Raw genomic sequence first — 19,885 nt, forward strand, 5'->3', positions numbered from 1 at the left:
GCTTTTTGTTAAAAGTGTCCTAATAATGGTCAGCCCGCGTCTGCCACATCGAGGAATTTGCTGAGTAATAATGAAATAAGGATAATTTACATTTAATTTTATTTGTACTTTACACTTCTTTTGGCTGTTAGGCAGAGTTTTGCTATATAATCACCAGTTTTTGTTTGACAGATAGTGGTATAAATAAATGCTTATGGCAGGAGTCAGTTTTTTTCCCTGTATCGTATGGTTTTAACTTTGCTAAATGTAGGCTAGCTCGCTAATGAGTTAAAGGGAGTTTGATCTATGTGGCTAGTTGGAGATTACAGTTGGTGCCAAACGGACAGAAACGTTGAAATTCAAATTTTATTTGTCACACGCACAACCATACACAGTACGGTATGTGGTAAAATATCTTATTGCGGTGCAATGCCCGGCCATTAAATGACAGTAGGAAATGACAGTGAGATTTAGAGATTACTACAAAATTTACAGATTGCACTGCTTGGTGTAGATGGAAAGCAGGTCAGGAAGCTCTGATCAACTGATGCGTTCGGCCGAGCGCACCACTCTTTGCAGATCTTGTCTGTCCTGCTTGGTGCTGTTCCCAAACCAGGTGCAGATGTGTCCCGTCAGGGAAACATCGTCGATGGTGCACGAGTAGAAGTTCTTAAGCACCGTCAGTGGCAGATGGAAGTCTTCTGAGGAAGAAGAGACACTGGCGGGCTTTCTTAACCAGGGTGGTAAATGTGACAGGACCATGACAGGTCCTGAGTGATGTGGACACCCAGGTACCGGAAACTACAGTGGCTTGCAAAAGTATTAGGCCCCCTTGAACTTTCCCACATTTTGTCACATTACAGCCACAAACATGAATCAGTTTTATTGGAATTCCACGTGAAAGACCGATACAAAACAAAACCCAGGAGCCACATTCAGGTAAAAGTGTAAGATCAAACGATCCGTCAATAAAGGATAATGTTGGATCAGTGTTTCAATATTTATATCTTTTATCAGATGTACATGTCGTTTGGTTATTTGCCTTTTGGTTGAAAGTACACTGAGAGAGGACTTTTTTATTAGTGATCTTAACAGTATTTTTTTTTCATATTAATGTAATTTTTTCATCTAATTGAATACAATCTATTTGTGTATGATTGTCAGTCCAAAGAGGGAGAGGGGAAAGAGGGGAACATGAGGAGAAAGTACAAGGTCAGGAAGAACCAGGTAAGAAAACACAGGGAACAGTGACAGGCAAAACAGAAACTGTTAAACTGCTTGAGAGAGTTGACCACCAAAAGTGATTTGCCAACCTCAAGGTGAGGCGACATCTGTATTATATTATACATACACATTAAAAGTGAATCTCTGTCCAAAAAATGCACTCAGTTTACTTCTTACTCACTATGAGCATCATTTTCTCCCAGTAATTAAGGTTAGGATATGTTTGTTTTTTTTATTCCAATCCATTCTTCGTTTGCTGCATTTAAATAAACTTTATCAGATTTGATGGTTTTGTTACAGACTTTAAAAAAAGTGTTTTGTTTTTCTTTCACAAATGTGGGGATTAAATTGTGTTAAAATGTACAAAACAGTGATGTCATGTTTTGTGATGAGGACCCAGGCACAGAGAGACTTGATGAATTTAAGAATCTTATGATTTCATAAAGAAATTTGCAGACTTGCACAGAGATGGTAAATTATGATGACTGATAACGGAGATGAAGACAACAGACGACGAGGACAGGGAGGAACAGGGGTTTAAATGCACCAAGGAGACAGTCAGAGAGAACTCAGGACAACTGGAGACATTTAAGGATGCAGGGACTGACAGAGATGTCATCGTGACGTGTAAAGTTTATCTTGTGTTGGGATTCAGAGATTCTTTTATTGCTACCATATAACCTGCCTTATGATGAATGCATTAATAATATGGTTTACAGCATTATTTTATCAGTAATATTTCTTACAGGGTTCATATTGCATTGAATATGTTTGTCATCACATTCATTCTATTCACAGGTTGAGTTCATTTTATACACATTGCATATCTGTGCTTGTTTAGAGTTGATGTTCCATCCAAGAGGGTTTTAAGCTTCACTGGTGAGAGTGTCCAGGTGATACATGTTGAGGGAAGATGAGAACATAGCAGGTTAATTGCATGCATGCTTACAATACACATTAAATCTAGTAGCGGGCCTGAGCGAAGGTCCAAGTGTCTTCTGCTTCTTTTTGAGACTACTTAGTGATTGGTGACGAGGGTCCATTATTAGCCCTTAGAGGCCCTGAAGCTTGAAGTTTATTACCTTATGTTAGATTTGTATTGTTTATTGCCATTTATGCTTAGAAATATTTACTCATATATGCTTAGAAGTATATAATCGATTGTGTAGTGATAGGAGGTTTGATCCTTAATAGTCTGTAACAACTCTGTGTAGCATGAAGAGGGGAGTGTGTTCACTCCTCTTCAGAGTGTTCCGGCATAGATCACACACCTCCTAGGAGAGGTCGTATCTTCTCTTGCTGATATATGGTATAGCAAACACACGTATATCTGTTTGAGTCTAAGAGCCTTTTGTTTAGATGGACCGCTAGACTCCTGGCACCAGCTTTGGGGAGTCACATTCCACACACACACACACACACACACACACACACACACAGGGTATTCTTTGTTCACATGTATACCTATGAAAGAGGTCATATGTTAATGAACCTATGCATATTCATGTAACCATAATAAAAGAGCAGTGTTACGGGAGAGCGGACGAGAGCAACTGGGGTCAAGCGAAGGAACGGCGCCTGTCCAGTTCTCTCCCGTGCACGTGAAACATAAAGAATGTTGCCTACTCGTGTCTTGCTTGCTGTGTAATTACATTGCCTTCAACGTTCCAGCGAATAGGTTCAAGCTACAAACCTATCACCTTAAAAGGCAGGTGTTATAGAAAAGAGAAGTTATATGACTGTTTATAGTTATTAAGCTGTACGAGATGTGCTCATGTCTGTAAACAATGTATTTTTGAGCTGTATTGACATGTATGTGTGGGCGTTAATTTTCTATGCTATAAAACCAGCATTCAATGTATTTTTGTCAGAGGGAGACATATGCTGATGTTTCCTCTCCTGTGTTAATAAACTCATCGTTTGATTGCACTTGTCTGGTGCCTCCGTCGTTTGTTGTCTGGCCTGCAGTTGATCGATCTCGCTTCATTTGGTGGAGGATGCGAGGCATCTGAAGATCAGTAGAAAGAAGTACAGGTGTTTGTTGTCGGCGGAGGTCGAGGCCAGATCAGGTGATCGGACGGCAGACGTCACGGTGATTGCTTGGCTACTGGGCCCACATAATAAAAAAGGTAAGGCACAAACCTCTTAAACAGAAATTGTGCAGTAGTGGATTATAATTCTAAAACAGGTAGTCAAGTGGTCATCCGTTGATCTCTGTTTTGAGTTTTGTTTGAAATGAAAATCTTTGTTTGCAACAAAAGTGAAACTTAAGAGTATTGTTGCATTCACTTTCGGCTCGGAAGAAGCAGTACTGAGCTAAAAGTAACTTGAGACGTTGTTTTAAGGAATAAAGAATAAATACTGGACGCGAAGGTCCGAGGAGTTGATACATGATCTAAGAGAAACTCAGGCCAGCCGTAAGCTTGAGGTTTTGTAACAAACCGAGCCGAGCAGTAAAGTGAAACTAAGGTCTATTGTGTTGAAGTAATTCTGAGAATAAATACTGTGAGTTATGAGAGACGATTAAAAGCATTACCTGTGCATTTGTGGACCCGCCGTGGCCCGTGAAAAGCTGTGTTTTTGTTGATATTCCGGGAGAATCTGCGGACCTGTTGGCGTCTAAAAGACGAGCGGCAGTGTGCATATCCGGGTCAAACTGAACTGAGGCTGTGACGTAGGAAACTGTCTGAAATGATTTAAAGTGTCAGCCGGCTGTGTGAGAGGCTGTAAAAAGTCTCTTTTCCCGTTCTTTTCTTGCTGGGGAAAAAGTGCGCAGTTAAAATTTGGGTGCGGTCACTTCCCCTTTTAATTTTAACAAAGAACAGACACATTGATTAAACAGGGGTAGATAAAAAGGCATGCTCATTTCTGGATCGTGTCAAATTGAATATTCGTGTACAGGGGATTTTGTTTATATGAAATGCATATGTCGTGCTGAAACGCTAGAGAACCATTATGGTTTTACAGTGACTGCAGAAATAAGACAGTCAGAACCAGAATTATATAGCTTTTTGTGCCGTTGTTTCATTATATTTAGGTGCCTGGAAAAACACGGGGATCCCATTGAGGCTGCTGAAGCATTTTCCCCGTTTTGTGAGCGCATTTGGTGATTTTGAAATACAGTATCACTAGACAGGGTGATTCTAATATAAGAGTTATTTTAATCCAACCAGAAACAGAGTAATAAATAAAGCTGTGAGCCTCCTCCTGAGTGCAGAGAATTTGCAGAATTTTTGAGTATCTCTTGTCAAAGAAAAAGGGAAAAGGGATTCTGTGTATTGCATGGGTGAGGCAGACTGTGAAGTTTTTAGATTAGATCAGACAGAACAAATGTGGCCGAAGGTTGGATCTGATATGAGGCGAACAGAGGACCGGTCTAAAAAGATTACAAAGGTACGCACAAACCTGTTCAATAAGCAAATTTGTGCAGTTTGGCTGAATTCTAAATTATCTGTTCGCTGAGTAGATGATCTTAACTATTAAATTGGCGCAGTAGGGGTAAAACTGAATTCTCGAGAATAAAGTAAAACGTCGAAGTAATGAATGAGTAACTTGGAAGTAATGAGAAGCTTTGAAGCAAGGATAATGAAACTTTGAGAAACAGACAGTACTGAGTTAAAAGGTTATATGGTATTTCATGGTAAAAGAGAAAAAGAGACCAATGCATGTTTAAGAATAAGAGAATATAAGAGTTTATTGGTCAGTTTATGGTTTAATAAGTGTCAAGTTCAGGGGTGCAGACCCCCTCCCTATTAGAGACGTCTATTAGGGTCCGTCGGCGTGCGGGACTGGAGATTGACCATCTTGGTTTTAAAATTGGTTATGATCAAGAGGATCATTTTGGGAGACACTTATTTGTAAGTAAAACGAGTAATTTCGGACGAGGAAGTCCGAGAGAAAACACCTGGTGCTGTCAGGATGTTTAAGTGACACAGAAGTTCAGAAAATTGAGTCAGAAATGGTTTTGTGGCTCTTGGTAAACTGATTTTGAAGGAAAATCAGTGTTTATTGTGCTGAAGTAACAGATCCGGCGCGGTCTGACGGGAAGAATCAGCTGCACAATTCTGAGTGTGCAGCGTTGTTGATATTAACAGATCCGGCGTGGTCTGAGGAAAAGAAATAAATCGGTGAATGGTTGATATACTTACATGAATTTTGGTGGATCCGCTGAGGTGTGTGAATGTTGTGAGTACTCGATTTGAATGATTCTGTGTGATTTGTACAAAATAATAAATAAGTAATAATAACACATAGGAGAGTGTGTGAACAGAGGAACTCTGAGAGAAAAGTGTGTGCATGGAATAAGGGTGTATTGTTTTTAGATCAAGATTTAGTAGAACTAAAGAGGGTTTGTAGATTGTAAATACAGAAAATAAGAGGTTGATTAGCCTGTAAAAAAAAAAATAAAAAATTGTCACACTGCAGATGATAAGAAGCATGCTATTTAAAAAACAAAAAAACAAAACAGCAACAAAAAGTAAAAAGTGAGCATTTTACATCTGATTTATTTCAAAAACAGACCACAATGAGATTTTGGGCAGTACAATAAAAGTGTAGACTCTCTGTTGGAGAGTGGGCAAGCTATTGTCATCTCAACAAATTTGGGATGAAACAAAGAAAATTTCCAGAGCCAGTGCATCCCCTCCCCTCATAGCACCCCTGGCCACTTGGTCCCCGTATCAGGCGAGTATGGAAGGCTGGATAGCCCATGACGGGTAAGATCCCAACTCGAAACCCTGGGACAACCTAAGGCAGGCACAGTCACAATTACTCGGCCTCAGTCCCTGTGAGCCCAGACTCACTGGTGAGATGAAGTGAAGAAGACGGGACTTTAAGGGTAAAGCCGCTGGGCTGAGGCGGAGGGGGAAATGTCATTAACAATGACCAGAGATGAGCCAAAGAGAGAAAACACTCCCTGTCTTTCAGGGTGAATTGTTCACAGCGCCATGTCTCCATAAACCTGACAAGTGGGCCCTAACTTCTGGCTGAGGACAAGGAATGCTGTTATTTAAGGTGGGAAATCAAAATTGGGGTTAGCAAATTTGGGAAAGAGAAAACTGACTGTTTAAGTGGAAAATTGTGAAGGAGTCTGAAAAAACCCACAAAAAGAAACATATACACAATCACACACACAAATAGAAAATGCATTAAGCTTAGAATACAAAAGAGCTCATGAAGATCAGATAGCATGTTGAGCATATGAGTCTGTTTATCATCTTGTCCAACTCGCTTAGTGTGTAGTAGTTTTTAGGCGTTTAACGAGATTTTCTGTGTTTTGAGCAGGTGAAATTATGTTAAGTTGACCTGAGAGTGTCAGGACCCTGAAGAACTTGTGGCAAAAAGTTCTGTGTCTAAGATTGTTGAGGTTGTTGTTGTAGTGATGGGTTACTTCTATCGGTTAGATTTGTGTTGTTTTCTTATTTTAATAGAGGGAGTTTTATTGAACATGGACATATCTAGAATTGGGCCCATTATTTTTGTAACAGTGCACTTAGAAAAAACCTGTCAGGTGATTTTGTTTTGTGTTTTGATGAGCTAATAATCAGCTCTCTTTTTCTCATTTTTGTTCTAAGCAGGCCTGCAACAGTGAATAACAGCGCTGAAAATTCCCGGGAGAACAAACATAAGGTGACCTTCTCCAGATTACAATGGGCGGAGGAGAAGGCTAAGTCTCTGTCTAAAAGGATTGCCGCGAGCCAATCCCGTCCAAAAGCAGAAAGAACTATTTTTCTAAAAAAACAAAATAAAACAAATGAATGAGCGCATGTTGCTGAGAGTGAAGACTCTGATTATTTGTGCGGGAGTCTCCACTATCAGCAATACCTGGTGTGAATGCGTGTAAATGGACGTGCGTAAATGGACGGTGACTGGACGGACGAGGACCGACTGGACACTGAGATAAAGACTGGACTAAGGTTGGACACATGACTGATAACTGTTCTGTTTTAAGTTTTCTTTTTATAACACAGATTGGATCATAAGTGAGGAAAAACTCAGTATGAAATGTGAAGTTGAGGTTAACATACAGGTTTTTGTTTCTAGGAAGTTCCAAGGATGCAGGCTGTGGATGGAGCCAAGAAAAGATTTGACATGATGATTAATTTGATTTCATTCCTTAAACACAGGTTTGAAGGGCCGGAGCATGAATATCTAATATGATATGACTAACCTTTTTCTTTTAATTTCCCAAGCTCGAGTGAAGGATTTTGAGTTTGTAACACATGAGATGTGTTACAAAAGGGGGGAGTTACAGGATTTAAGGTTTAATTTGAAATGGGTTTTAGGATTACTTGATGACGTTTGGGGTTTTTGATACTTTAGGTACGGTAAAACTGAGGCAGAAATTGTTATTTTCATGTTCTTTTTGATTTCTAGAATAAGAGGTTATAATTTAGGCTTGCACATACAGATATGTCAAAGGAAAATCGTGTATATATGATCAGCTATATGAAATGTATTCTTTTAGGATCACTAAGCAAATGTCTACGTGACTTTTCACCTAATAACTTTTGTGACGATAAACTTATTTACCAACTAGCAGCTTCCTCTTTTCTAGAACATACAGACTTAGAAAAGGGGAACCTCAGCTACGGTGTGATTTGAAGAAATCCCCTGTCAAGATATTGCATAGATTTATTTCTAGGGTCTATTTCTAGACCGAACGGAAACAGAGCGCAAAGACACCTAGTTGTTTACATTGCAAAGAAGATCAAAAGCGTGTTAGACATAGGTTATAATGGGAGCATAAAAGTGATGAGAGGGACTTTACATAACATAAAAATCCTGCGACAATTCGTAAATTGCCCAAACACAGAGTTCAGACCGGATATGCGCTACCCGTTAAAGGGGGCGAAGAAATCAGGCCTAAGTTTTAAAGATGAAATGGGTTAACTCGATAGAGGATGTTTCCAAAGGTTGAGAAAATAATGTAGGACCTTTTACCAGGAGAAAGCTAATTGTATCTTTTACACTTTACAGTGTGCACTGAGGGAAGTCAGGAATAGTTTAAACTAGGATTGAAAAAATTAAACTGGGTGAAAAGGGGGTGTAGCAAGTAGATTTAGGGCAGCTCACAGCCCGGTGTGAACGCAAGGTGCTGTCACACAGCTTAAAATATCTGCCGGAGGTTTCTTCCTGTTAAAAAGGGAGTTTTTCCTTCCCACTGTTGCCAAAGTGCTTGCTCAATAGGGGGTCACATGATGGTTGGGTTTTTCTCTGTATCTATGAAGCGCCTTGAGGCAACTTTTGTTGTGATTTGGCGCTATATAAATAAAATTCAATTGGATTGTATTGAAGTAAACTTAAATGTGATAAATTAGGAATTAGTTCATTTCTCAAGTGAGAAATGAAAAAGGGGGATTGTTAGGAATAAAAGAAGTATTTTTAATGTGTATCTGCTCATTATCTTGTTTTATGTACTTTAATAATGAAGGCTTGTAGAGCAAGGCCACCTTTGACTCACAAACAAGTGCTCAGCCGGACTGAAAAACAGGAAGTTTTAGTGCACAAGGCATATTAATAAATCAAGACACAGAAAAGAGGAATTTTCCATATAAGCAATGTTCGAGACTGTGTGATGTGTAAAGTACCAAAATAACACCATATAAGTCACAGCTGATGATTCTAATGTTAGAGAACTCTTGCAACTGGCGTCTGAGCTGTGCAGAGGTTTCTCTCTTCCGGAAGATGATTGAATAAAGAAAGACAGGTACTTGTGTATGTCAGCATAAGGTTGAGTCCAACAGAAGCAAGGCATCCTACATGCACACAGCATGCAGCAGGGGTTGCCAAAATAATACAGAAAACAGCACATGTAGTGAGAGATCACCCACTCAAAGTTCTGACTACACACAGTGTGGTGGCATATGTGAACTCGCAAGCGTTCACTATGACAACATTAGCACAACAGAGACTGAGTAAAGTTTTAGATGCTCCAAATCTGACATTTACACATGAAGGAATCAATATGGCAGATTTAATGGGATCAGGAGAACCTCATGATTGTGCTAAGAAAGCAGAAGTTGAAGGGAAAGTCAGGGAAGATTTAAAAGCAGAACCTATTCCTGGAGCTGAGGATTGGTTCACAGATGGCTGCTGCCATCGGGATGAAGAAGGATTGAAAGCAGGCTATGCTATAGTCTGCAAACAAGGAACTGAATTTGAGGTAAAAGAAGCAGGGAGAATTGAGGGACAACAGTCTGCTCAGAGAGCAGAGGTCATTGCACTGAGTAGGGCCTTGAGACTGGCCAAAGACAAAAGAGTGAACATTTATACTGATTCAGCCTATGCCTTTGGAGCAGCCCACGTGGAACTCCAGCAGTGGAAGAGAGCAGGCTTCCGAACAGCAACAAATGCGCCTATTTGCCATAGGAAGGAGATGGAGGAACTGGAGAGGGCCCTGCACGACCCAAGTGAGGTGAGCATTATCAAATATAAAGGACACTCTCAGGCAAATACCATGGTTGCAAAAGGAAATCAGAAAGCGGATGAAGCCGCAAAGGAAGCAGCAGGCTATAAAGGACGACAGCAAATGGTGCAGGTAACTGCTAAAGAGGAGGCAGGCATCAATATGTTGGAGGAGGCCAGACAGGCCCAAGAGGAGACTTCTCTGGAAGAGAAAGAGGTGTGGCAGAGCAAAGGAGCCCAAAAAGAGGGTGGTCTTTGGAGAGGAGTTGATGGACGACCAGTCTTAACTGACAAACTGGCCAGACAGAAGATAACTGAGGCACATGGGCTTGGCCACGTGGGAGTGGCACAGATGGAGAGAAATTTGTGTCACTGGTGGCACCCAGATTTAACAGCTATGATAAAGGAAAAAGCCCGAACATGTCTAATTTGTGGAGCACACAATCCAAAACCAGTGGTAAAACCAGAACCAGGTAAGTTTCTCCTGCCAGAGAGGCCAGGAGAAGAAATTATGATTGATTATACTGACATGATTGATGTGGGCCCAGGGGGGAGTCAGATATCTGTTAGTGTGTGTAGATGCTTTGACAGGATGGCCAGAAGCGTGGGGCCACCCGAAAAGAGGATGCCAAAAGTGTGATTAAGTGCTTAATCAATCATTATATCCCCAGGCATGGGTTTCCAAGGCGCATTAGATCAGATAATGGAACTCACTTTAATAATCAAGACCTGGAGGAAGTAGAGAAGATGTTGGGAGTAAAACACAGGTTTGGGACAGTGTACCATCCTCAATCTCAAGGGAAGGTAGAAAGAATGAACTTGAATCTGAAAAACAAATTATCTAAAATCTGCGCAGCGATGGGGTTAAACTGGGTTTCAGCTTTACCGATTGCTTTAATGACTATAAGATGTTCTGTCAATAAGTCAATAGGATTCACTCCACATGAGTTGCAGACGGGAAGGCCATTCCCAGCACCTTGGACAGAGGTCCCGGCGGAACACACCACAAGGAGTAACAGGTCTCATGCAGAATATTGGGATGAATTGAAGTGTCTTGTCTCCAGTTTCACAAAACAGGTTACCTCTGGACTGCATGCGGCGGACCAGGTGACCCCAGAGGCAAAGGCAGTGTGGCTGAAGGTTATCAAACGCAAGTGGAAGGAGCCACGCTGGACGGGTCCTTATGAGGTCGTTGCCAGAACAACTACAGCAGTTCAACTGAAAGGGAAAGGCGATACCTGGTATCATTGGTCGCAGTGTGCGCCAGCACATGAGAGTTTGGTAGAGGAAAACTCGTCTTCAACTGACACGGGTGTCAACGATAACGAGCAGAGGCAGAATAAATCCTCTCACCTGTGCAACGGGCCAACCAGTAGTCCACCTGGGAGACCGAAGAAAGAAGAGCGGCAGCTTAGAAGGTCGCCACGCCAGAGGAAAGGAGCGGTGACCAGTTGAGAACTCCAAAGGCAGGGGAGTTTCATTCCAGAACACAAAGCTTATACAACATGATGCAAACACACGAATCAGAGACACGTAATGAGAAGAAACTTATTAAAATGTTCCTTACAACTACATGTTTATTGTATGCAATGATATTAACTATGGCTGTGTTGTTTATTGTCTATATTTTGCAGGGCACTCCGGACCCCTTGTCTGAACACGGAGGCCAGTCCAGCACAGCACTTCCTGAGACTGTAGTTGCCAAAACGGGATCGGTAAAAAGACAAAAGCGCGAGGTGTCAGGTAAAGGTGATGAGTGTCTCAGCATGAATAATGGCATAGAGTTGAACTATGTTAAAGGGTCTACCAGCTCATTCACGTTTGATTTGTGTGACGTCATTAAGTGTACAGGAGCTAGGAGTAGTTGGAGAGCGTATGATGTATGGGTCTGCAATCACCCCATGATATGCTTAGGGTAAATTTAGTTGATCCAAAGTCTAAGCCGCTCGCAGAAAGCTTAATCACCATTCTGACTGATCAGACGGTAACTTCGGGAACAGTAGCTCAAAAGGAACAGGAGCCAAAAGGGAGAGTACTTCTGACAAGAGATTATTCTAGACTGAAGCCGCAGGATTTGATTGAGCGTGCCATCGGTTTCAAGGACAGTAATCTTTGGCTTGATTGGGTGGCTCAAAATGCTAGAGAACAACATGTGTCTGACTGTGTTGCCTGTGTTTCAGCTAGGCCACGTTTGTTTACAGAGCCCGCACCGTTGCATTTAGAGGATGAGTGGGGCTATGATTGTAGGTTGCAGCTAACTAGAAGTGCAGTGACTACTGGCAACTGTACTCTGTTGTCCAGGCTTTTCCCTCCCATTTCAAAGCAGACAACAGTGGGACCATTTATGCCAAAACAAGATAACTACAGATGTTTCAAGTTCTCTACAGATAATGAAAAGTACAAGGTGGGAGAGATCGACCCAACTTGGTGTGCTGTCACACTCCAGGGACGAACCACCAATAATGTAAGCGACCCAAACATGGTAATTGGAACATGGGCAAGAAGTGGGCTCTATTATTATTGTGGGGAAAACACTCTGTTAGTTCGTGTTCCTATGGGAAGCGTAGGGACATGTGCGAGGGTGCGATTGGGAGCTCCGCTCATGCTTATTGGGAACCAGGTAAAGGCTATTCCACAACACAACACACGTACCTTAGCCGCCAGACGTAAGAGACATATTTTGGCCAAAAGAGGGACCCAGGGTACGTCCTGGGAGGGACGTACTCCCTGGGGCATGCTGGGTGTGTATGTATATATAAATATACACATACACATAAAAAAAACACCCAGCACGCCCCTGCGGGCGGTTTATCCTTCAAGCTCGGGTCCTCTACCAGAGGCCTGGGACCTTGAGGGTCCTGCGCAGTATCTTAGCTGTTCCCAGGACTGCGCTCTTCTGGACAGAGATCTCCGATGTTGTTCCCGGGATCTGCTGGAGCCACTCGCCTAGCTTGGGAGTCACCGCACCTAGTGCTCCGATTACCACGGGGACTACCGTTACCTTCACCCTCCACATCCTCTCGAGCTCTTCTCTGAGCCCTTGGTATTTCTCCAGCTTCTCGTGTTCCTTCTTCCTGATATTGCTGTCATTCGGAACCGCTACATCGATCACTACAGCCGTCTTCTTCTGTTTGTCTACCACCACTATGTCCGGTTGGTTAGCCACCACCATTACGTCCGTCTGCATCTGGAAGTCCCACAGGATCTTAGCTCGGTCATTCTCCATCACCCTTGGGGGCATCTCCCATTTTGACCTTGGGACTTCCAGATTATACTCGGCACAGATGTTCCTGTACACTATGCCGGCCACTTGGTTATGGCGTTCCATGTATGCCTTGCCTGCTAGCATCTTGCACCCTGCTGTTATGTGCTGGATTGTCTCTGGGGCATCTTTACACAGCCTGCACCTGGGGTCTTGCCTGGTGTGATAGACCCCAGCCTCTATGGATCTTGTACTCAGAGCTTGTTCTTGTGCTGCCATGATTAGTACCTCTGTGCTGTCTTTCAGTCCAGCTTTGTCCAGCCACTGGTAGGATTTCTGGATATCAGCCACCTCCTCTATCTGCCGGTGGTACATACCGTGCAGGGGCCTGTCCTTCCATGATGGTTCCTCGCCTTCCTCCTCTTTCTTGGGTTTCTGCTGCCTGAGGTATTCACTGAGCACGCTGTCAGTTGGGGCCATCTTCGTGATGTATTCGTGGATGTTTCTTGTCTCATCCTGGACTGTGGTGCTGACACTCACCAGTCCCCGGCCCCCTTCCTTCCGCTTAGCGTACAGCCTCAGGGTGCTGGACTTGGGGTGAAACCCTCCATGCATGGTAAGGAGCTTTCTTGTCTTTATGTCAGTGGCTTCTATCTCCTCCTTTGGCCAGCCTATTACCCCAGCAGGGTACCTGATCACGGGCAGGGCGTAGGTGTTGATGGCCCGGATCTTGTTTTTACTGTTCACCTGACTCCTCAGGACTTGCCTGACCCTCTGCAGGTACTTGGTGGTTGCAGCTTTCCTAGCGGCCTCTTCATGGTTCCCATTCGCTTGCGGGATCCCCAGGTACTTGTAACTGTCCTCTATATCTGCAATGTTGCCTTCTGGTAGTTCAATCCCCTCAGTTCTGACTACCTTCCCTCTCTTTGTTACCATCCGACTACACTTCTCGAGTCCGAACGACATTCCAATGTCATTGCTGTATATCCTGGTAGTGTGTATCAGTGAATCAATGTCTCGTTCACTCTTGGCATACAGCTTGATGTCATCCATGTACAGGAGGTGGCTGACAACCGTTCCGTTCCGTAGTCGGTATCCGTAGCCAGTCTTGTCAATGATCTCACTGAGGGGGTTCAGGCCTATGCAGAACAGCAGTGAGGACAGAGCATCTTCTTGGTAGATCCCGCACTTGATGGTGACTTGTGCTATGGGCTTGGAGTTGGCCTCTAGTGTTGTACGCCACATCCCCATTGAGTTCCTGATGAAGGCTCTTAGGGTCCTGTTGATCTTGTACAGTTCTAGGCATTCCAGTATCCAGCTGTGGGGCATTGAGTCATAGGCCTTCTTGTAATCAATCCAGGCAGTGCATAGGTTGGTCAGTCTGGTCTTGCAGTCTCGGCTGACTGTTCTGTCTACCAGTAGCTGGTGTTTTGCGCCTCTGGTATTCTTGCCAATCCCTTTCTGTGCCCCGCTCATGTATTGACCCATGTGCCTGTTCATCTTAGCCGATATGATGCCTGACAGGAGCTTCCATGTAGTACTGAGGCAGGTTATTGGTCGGTAGTTGGATGGGACCGGTCCCTTCTTGGGGTCCTTGGGGATCAGGACCGTCCGACCTTCGGTTAGCCACTCCGGGTGTCTCTCGTTAACTAGCAGCTGGTTCATTTGTGCTGCCAGACGCTCGTGGAGTGCAGTCAGCTTCTTCAGCCAGTACACTGTAAAAAAGAAAATGTTGAGAAAACGTAAAATTTCAAGGCAACATGATGCAAGAGATTTTTGAGTTTTCTCAACTTTTGCCAACTGTTGTTGACTCAACTAAGATTTACAAGTTCTGCCAACTTGGATCTTCTTGTTCACCTAATTAGGATAATCCTGGAAGTCTAACGAAGAAATTCTAGTTTCAATGCCATGTATTTCTGCCTTCACCAAACACAGATATTCTTGTTGAGTAATCATACAATTCTTACTCCAGTGAGTTGAAAATTTACCTATATAAACAAAGGAAAATGTATGTTGTTATTATACTTGAAAAAACACTTAATAAATAGATATAGAATAAAACAAAGCACAATTCAATGTTATCTAAAAGCTTATTTATTTTGTTCAACAGTCTTTTCAGTACATTTCAGAATGTCATGGGTAGTAGGGTGAATTTCTGTTAAAAAAAAAAAAAAGCAAAAAGAAAGAAAGAAAAGAAATAACAAACAAACAAAAACGTGTTGCCAGTTTCTTTTGGGTGCTTTGAGCACCCCAGCAGAGACGTTAAAATTCCAGAGTCCAGAACCAAAAAAGAAAAGTGTCCAGCAACTTAATAATTCATGCACACACACCCTGACCGTCTTGTAAAAGCTGAACATAACTATTGCACATTAAATAGGGTAGTGCCACAAACGATTGCCTATGTACCCAGACATTGACATTTTACACAGGCTTACTATGATGAACTATGGAAGTTAAAAGTTCTTAGAAATGTTACCATCAATGAAGAGGAAACTAACACTATAACAAATCTTTTAAAATACTACAAGACAAATTTTCACCATATATTCTCAACAATACAGATTCATCTGACTAAAATTTACATTTCGAATAATGATTTATCCACTTCACCTTCATATTGTCCGACCAGGCCAAAATAAGATGGCCTGAATTGCTTCAAAGGTAAAACTCATCTGCTTTGGATAATCAATGTTGAGGGCATACAGAAGGCCAAAGAGGTGTGCCAGGGCAGTAGAGAGATCTGGAATGTTATGTAGCACAATGTCCCCTTCCAACACAACTGCATGTTCTCGCACAGACGTATCAGCATCGTCATCTTGTAGGATGGTGAGGATGGCAACTGATGCACCGTTCAACACTGGTTCCAAAATGTCAGTGTCCTGAAGAAAAGTAAAATATGAATTATTGAAAGCTAAGAAAAACTAAAGACAAAACAAATTTCTAAAGATTTTAACTTTAACCTCTATACCATGCTGGTCGTTTGACCCATGGAGGTTTTAAGAAGAAAAAGCTTATTTTCCTTTAATTAATGCCACCTTGTGAGTTTTGTACAAAAATATTTTCTGCTATGGAACAACCACTAACAATGCCCAGCTGCTGCTCAGCAGAAAAAAAGGAGTGAGAGTTATGACAACTGCAATCCCCACTATAAAATTATCTGGACTGCACTGAGAAAGTGTACATTTCCATTTTGGATAAACTCATCCTTTAAAAACATCTCATAGCAATTAGTTTTACTTGCATTACTTTTTTGTACTTACTAAGCACTTCAGGAAAACCTCTGTTGCATCTTCTCTTGAGGAAAATGGGCAGGCCTCTCAGTGCCCGTTGGACACAGTGTTGGATGTCTAAAGAGTATTCAGTGGACAGTGTTGGGGAGTAACGGAATACATGTACCACCGTTACGTATTCAGAATACAAAATATGAGTAACTGTATTCCGTTACAGTTACCGTTTAAAAAGGTGGTATTCAGAATACAGTTACTTTGTTGAAATAAATGGAATACACGGCGGTACTTCCCTGTTTCATATTGTCGCGGGTCAGGACTGTTTGGGTTTGTTTGACAGCTACGTTCTGTTGTTCCAGGCGGCAGCGTTACGGTTGCCATGGTTACAGGGTGACGCGCTCTCTCTCTGCGTGTTTCCTGGGTGAGAGAGCGCTTTTTTGTTGTTGTTGTTGTGCTAAGCTAAAAGGCAGAATGCTACAGGCATAGCTCTAAAGCATGTAGCCTGATGGGCAGTGTAGTCCGTGCTGCAGCGAGAATGGACTACCATACACGTTATGTGTCTGTGAGCGAGGGAGGGAGAGAAAGGAAAAGTCCGAGCTGTCACGGAGCAAAAATGGGAGCTGGAAGCATGTAAATATAATAATAACCACTGCAGCCAAGAAGAGTGCCTGACGAGCCCAGCTGTAAGTAAGCTATTAAGACTCAACTGTACACTGTGTTCGTGTTTTCCTCCGGAAAAAATAAGTTCCGTTGGAGAAGCCTTTCAACGCCTCTCTCTGTCTCCCGCAAGAAAAGTTGACCCAGACAACAAAGTAAAGCTAGTTTTCGGCTACCAGCCCGACACGAACCCGACGTATTAGCCAGAGGTCCCTTTACTACGTTTCGGAGCCGCGGACCTTCAGTAACAGTAATAAATCACAGCAATAGGACATTCATGTAGTTGTAAACAGCATGATAATATATTAAGTATTCCAAAGTATTCAGAATACGTTACTCTCATTGAGTAACGTAACGGAATACGTTACAGAATACATTTTGGGGCATGTATTCAGTATTCTGTAGTGGAATACATTTTAAAAGTAACCTTCCCAACACTGTCAGTGGAAAACAAGAATTTCAATTAGTGAAGTAACATGGTGTACTATACACAATGCAAAATCAGAACTCACATAGTAATGAAAGTAAAGCACAGGTCAGACCCAGCAACACGCAAAACGTACAACCCCCCCCCAAAAAACAATAACAACACCATGTTAACAATTTTACTTTCGTTTTACAAATTAAATAAAATACTGCCAAATAAGAACAAAGCAATGACTCATGACATTCATTTTTACTGACATATCCACTGATGTGTTTTATTTGAAGCCAACATCTTTTTCAGTTTCTGTTAAGAGAAAAGTATACTCTTCTGAAAATGTCAGATAAAGGAGCACTTCACTCACCTGTTCATCAAGTTTATCCAGGAGGTCTTCCATCTCCTCACCAAGAGCTCCCTTCTTAGACCAGTACAGTTTCAGCAGGCCAGGCACAACTTTGTCAAGGGATGCATTGAAGGTCCCCAGGAGGTCTTTGCTTGTGATCCGATGAAATCTTCAGATATCTAAACAATACATTCACCAAAATATTGTCATTTATTCAGCACAGAAAATTCCTGGGTAGCTGTCTTGGACAGTCTGCACCATGTTATATGCCTGACTGTGTCATCAACAGCAAAACCTACCTACTTCAAAAATCTCTCATGAATACGTCTTTTGCACAGGAATAGAAACACCCCCCACAAAACCCAGTATCAATATGAAAATACATATTATGTTCTAAGTTGCACCAAAATCTGTGACCAATCAGATTCTGTGACCTGCCTTAGTATTCTTTCCCTAACAATCTCAGACTATAGAAACTTTTTTCTAGCACAAAAAGAAAAAAAAATACATGCTAAGTCAAAATTATGAGATTGCCTTTCTGTTTCACAATTTCGATTTAGCATGGGGACTCTTGTACTGGCAGAAATGTTCAGGGTAAGGATTTCAATATAACACTGGCAAGGGCCTTGACTGGAGTGGTAGCACAAGATAATAAAGTTGGCCAATGCATTACCCCAGCAAATACCGTACTACTTCAATATAAGTATAAATCATGCCCAATTTGAATAATAATTAAATTATAAATAAATTAGGACAGTCTTACCTCCTCAGAGGAAAACAGCGCAGGTCATCTCTCCTGGACCTCAGATACCATAGGCTGACACTCCACGACCTCTCTCCGCCTGAGAGAAAATGTTTGCAATAATGAAACATTTCAATATAATGTAGAAAAAAAAACGAGAAAAAAAAGTTACGGATCGGACTCCCCGATCCTTACTGCGCATGTGCAAAGTCGGGCCGTACAGATCGCGTCTACCCGTGGAATTGTACATAAAATCAATACTCCACCAACAAAAAGGCTCTCAAAACAATACAATACTTTTCCACAGCTTTGAAGGATGGGTATCCTTCGTGGCCCACCCTATGCCAGAATTCATAGCGCGGCCCAGCCGATTCTAGTTTCAAACAATGGCGGCAGCCACTTAGTTTTAATATTACTCTTATTACTCTTTCTGGGTCACAAAGTAAACTTTTAAGGTATTTTCAGGCGAGAATGTAGCTGTGTAAATTTCAAATATCTGCTCAGTTTATTAAGACAACACATTTTTGCAAAAATGCTTCTACGTTTTCGGAGACGTCTGTTACCACCAGCTTCGATAGCTAGCTGGGGATTCAAGGCTCGCTAGAGCAGCGAGAACAGCGAACTCCTGGCATATCATTTTCAACCCCCTGCGCGGTCCTTCGCTAGCTTAAACATGATATATAAGTCCCTTAGATGACTTAAATATGTTATTGTTTGGCTTTTTTTCAGTGCTTTACTCGTTCCACCCTCCTGGGTCCTCAGGAGTATGCAGCCTAGCGCTTGTAGAAAATCCTAATAACAGATGTCGTTAGCTTACCTGCTAGGGCAAATGGCCGGCAGCTCCCGCACCTGTCCAAAAAATGGTCAAATAATACACTCCAACTTCAGACCAGGTAAAATCCGTAATGGTCGAAAAATTGTAATTTTCATCCAATTTTGGCCACGTTTGTTCAAAGTTTCTTAGCAGGTTTTCAGTTCAGAACACATCGACAAACCACTATCACACAGTCTGCTCAGACTCGTTTGGTCTAGTTCAAACTTATTCAGACCACGACGTGTGCCAGTCACCTACGGGGTTTCCCACCGGTTCCCAACTCGACTCAAAAACTCTACTCAAAAGTTGATAATCTTTGTTATGCTCGCTAGAAAATCTTAGTTAGGACAACAATGGAAGAAATTTGTTGGGCAGACAAGCTTTTTTAGGTTGTAAATGGAAAGTTTTATTTCTAAGTCAGTTTAATTTGAAAACTTTACTCAAATCAACAATTACTAGTTATCGTTTTTACAGTGTAGGCGTGAACCATGTCGGGCCCTGGTGCTGTCCAACTCTTCATACTGGAGACCCTTTCTTGGATGTCTGCCACTGTGATGGTTACCGGACGCTGTTCAGGGAGGTCGCTATGGTCTGCCCTCAGATCCACTAGCCACTGAGCATTGCCATTATGGGTTGCATCCTTCTCCCATATGCTCTTCCAGTATTGCTCCGTCTCCAGCCTTGGTGGTGCTGTTCTGCTATTGTTCCTCTGCCACTGAGAGTACACCTTTGCTGGTTCTGTGGAGAACAGCTGGTTTATTCTCCTGCCTTCGATCTCTCTGGTGTACCTCCTCAAGCGGCTGGCCAAGGCTGTGAGTCTTTGCTTGGCCGTTTCCAAGGCCTCAGGTATGGACAGCTTGCTGTATT

The 19,885-nt window shown here is 42.3% G+C and overlaps 1 long non-coding RNA gene across 1 annotated transcript; it reads right to left on the reverse strand.

Annotated features, from left to right (window-relative positions):
* Positions 1 to 15,251: 15,251 nt before the first annotated feature.
* LOC109202036 (uncharacterized) lies at positions 15,252 to 19,415 on the reverse strand. The gene is made up of 5 exons (XR_002062021.2): positions 19,022 to 19,415; positions 18,226 to 18,304; positions 17,484 to 17,641; positions 16,072 to 16,158; positions 15,252 to 15,690 (listed from the first exon to the last, which is right to left on the reverse strand). It is a non-coding gene; the product is annotated as an uncharacterized LOC109202036 (long non-coding RNA).
* Positions 19,416 to 19,885: the final 470 nt, after the last annotated feature.

This window comes from Oreochromis niloticus, linkage group LG4 (assembly GCF_001858045.2).
Source record: "Oreochromis niloticus isolate F11D_XX linkage group LG4, O_niloticus_UMD_NMBU, whole genome shotgun sequence".
Taxonomy (NCBI): domain Eukaryota; kingdom Metazoa; phylum Chordata; class Actinopteri; order Cichliformes; family Cichlidae; genus Oreochromis; species Oreochromis niloticus.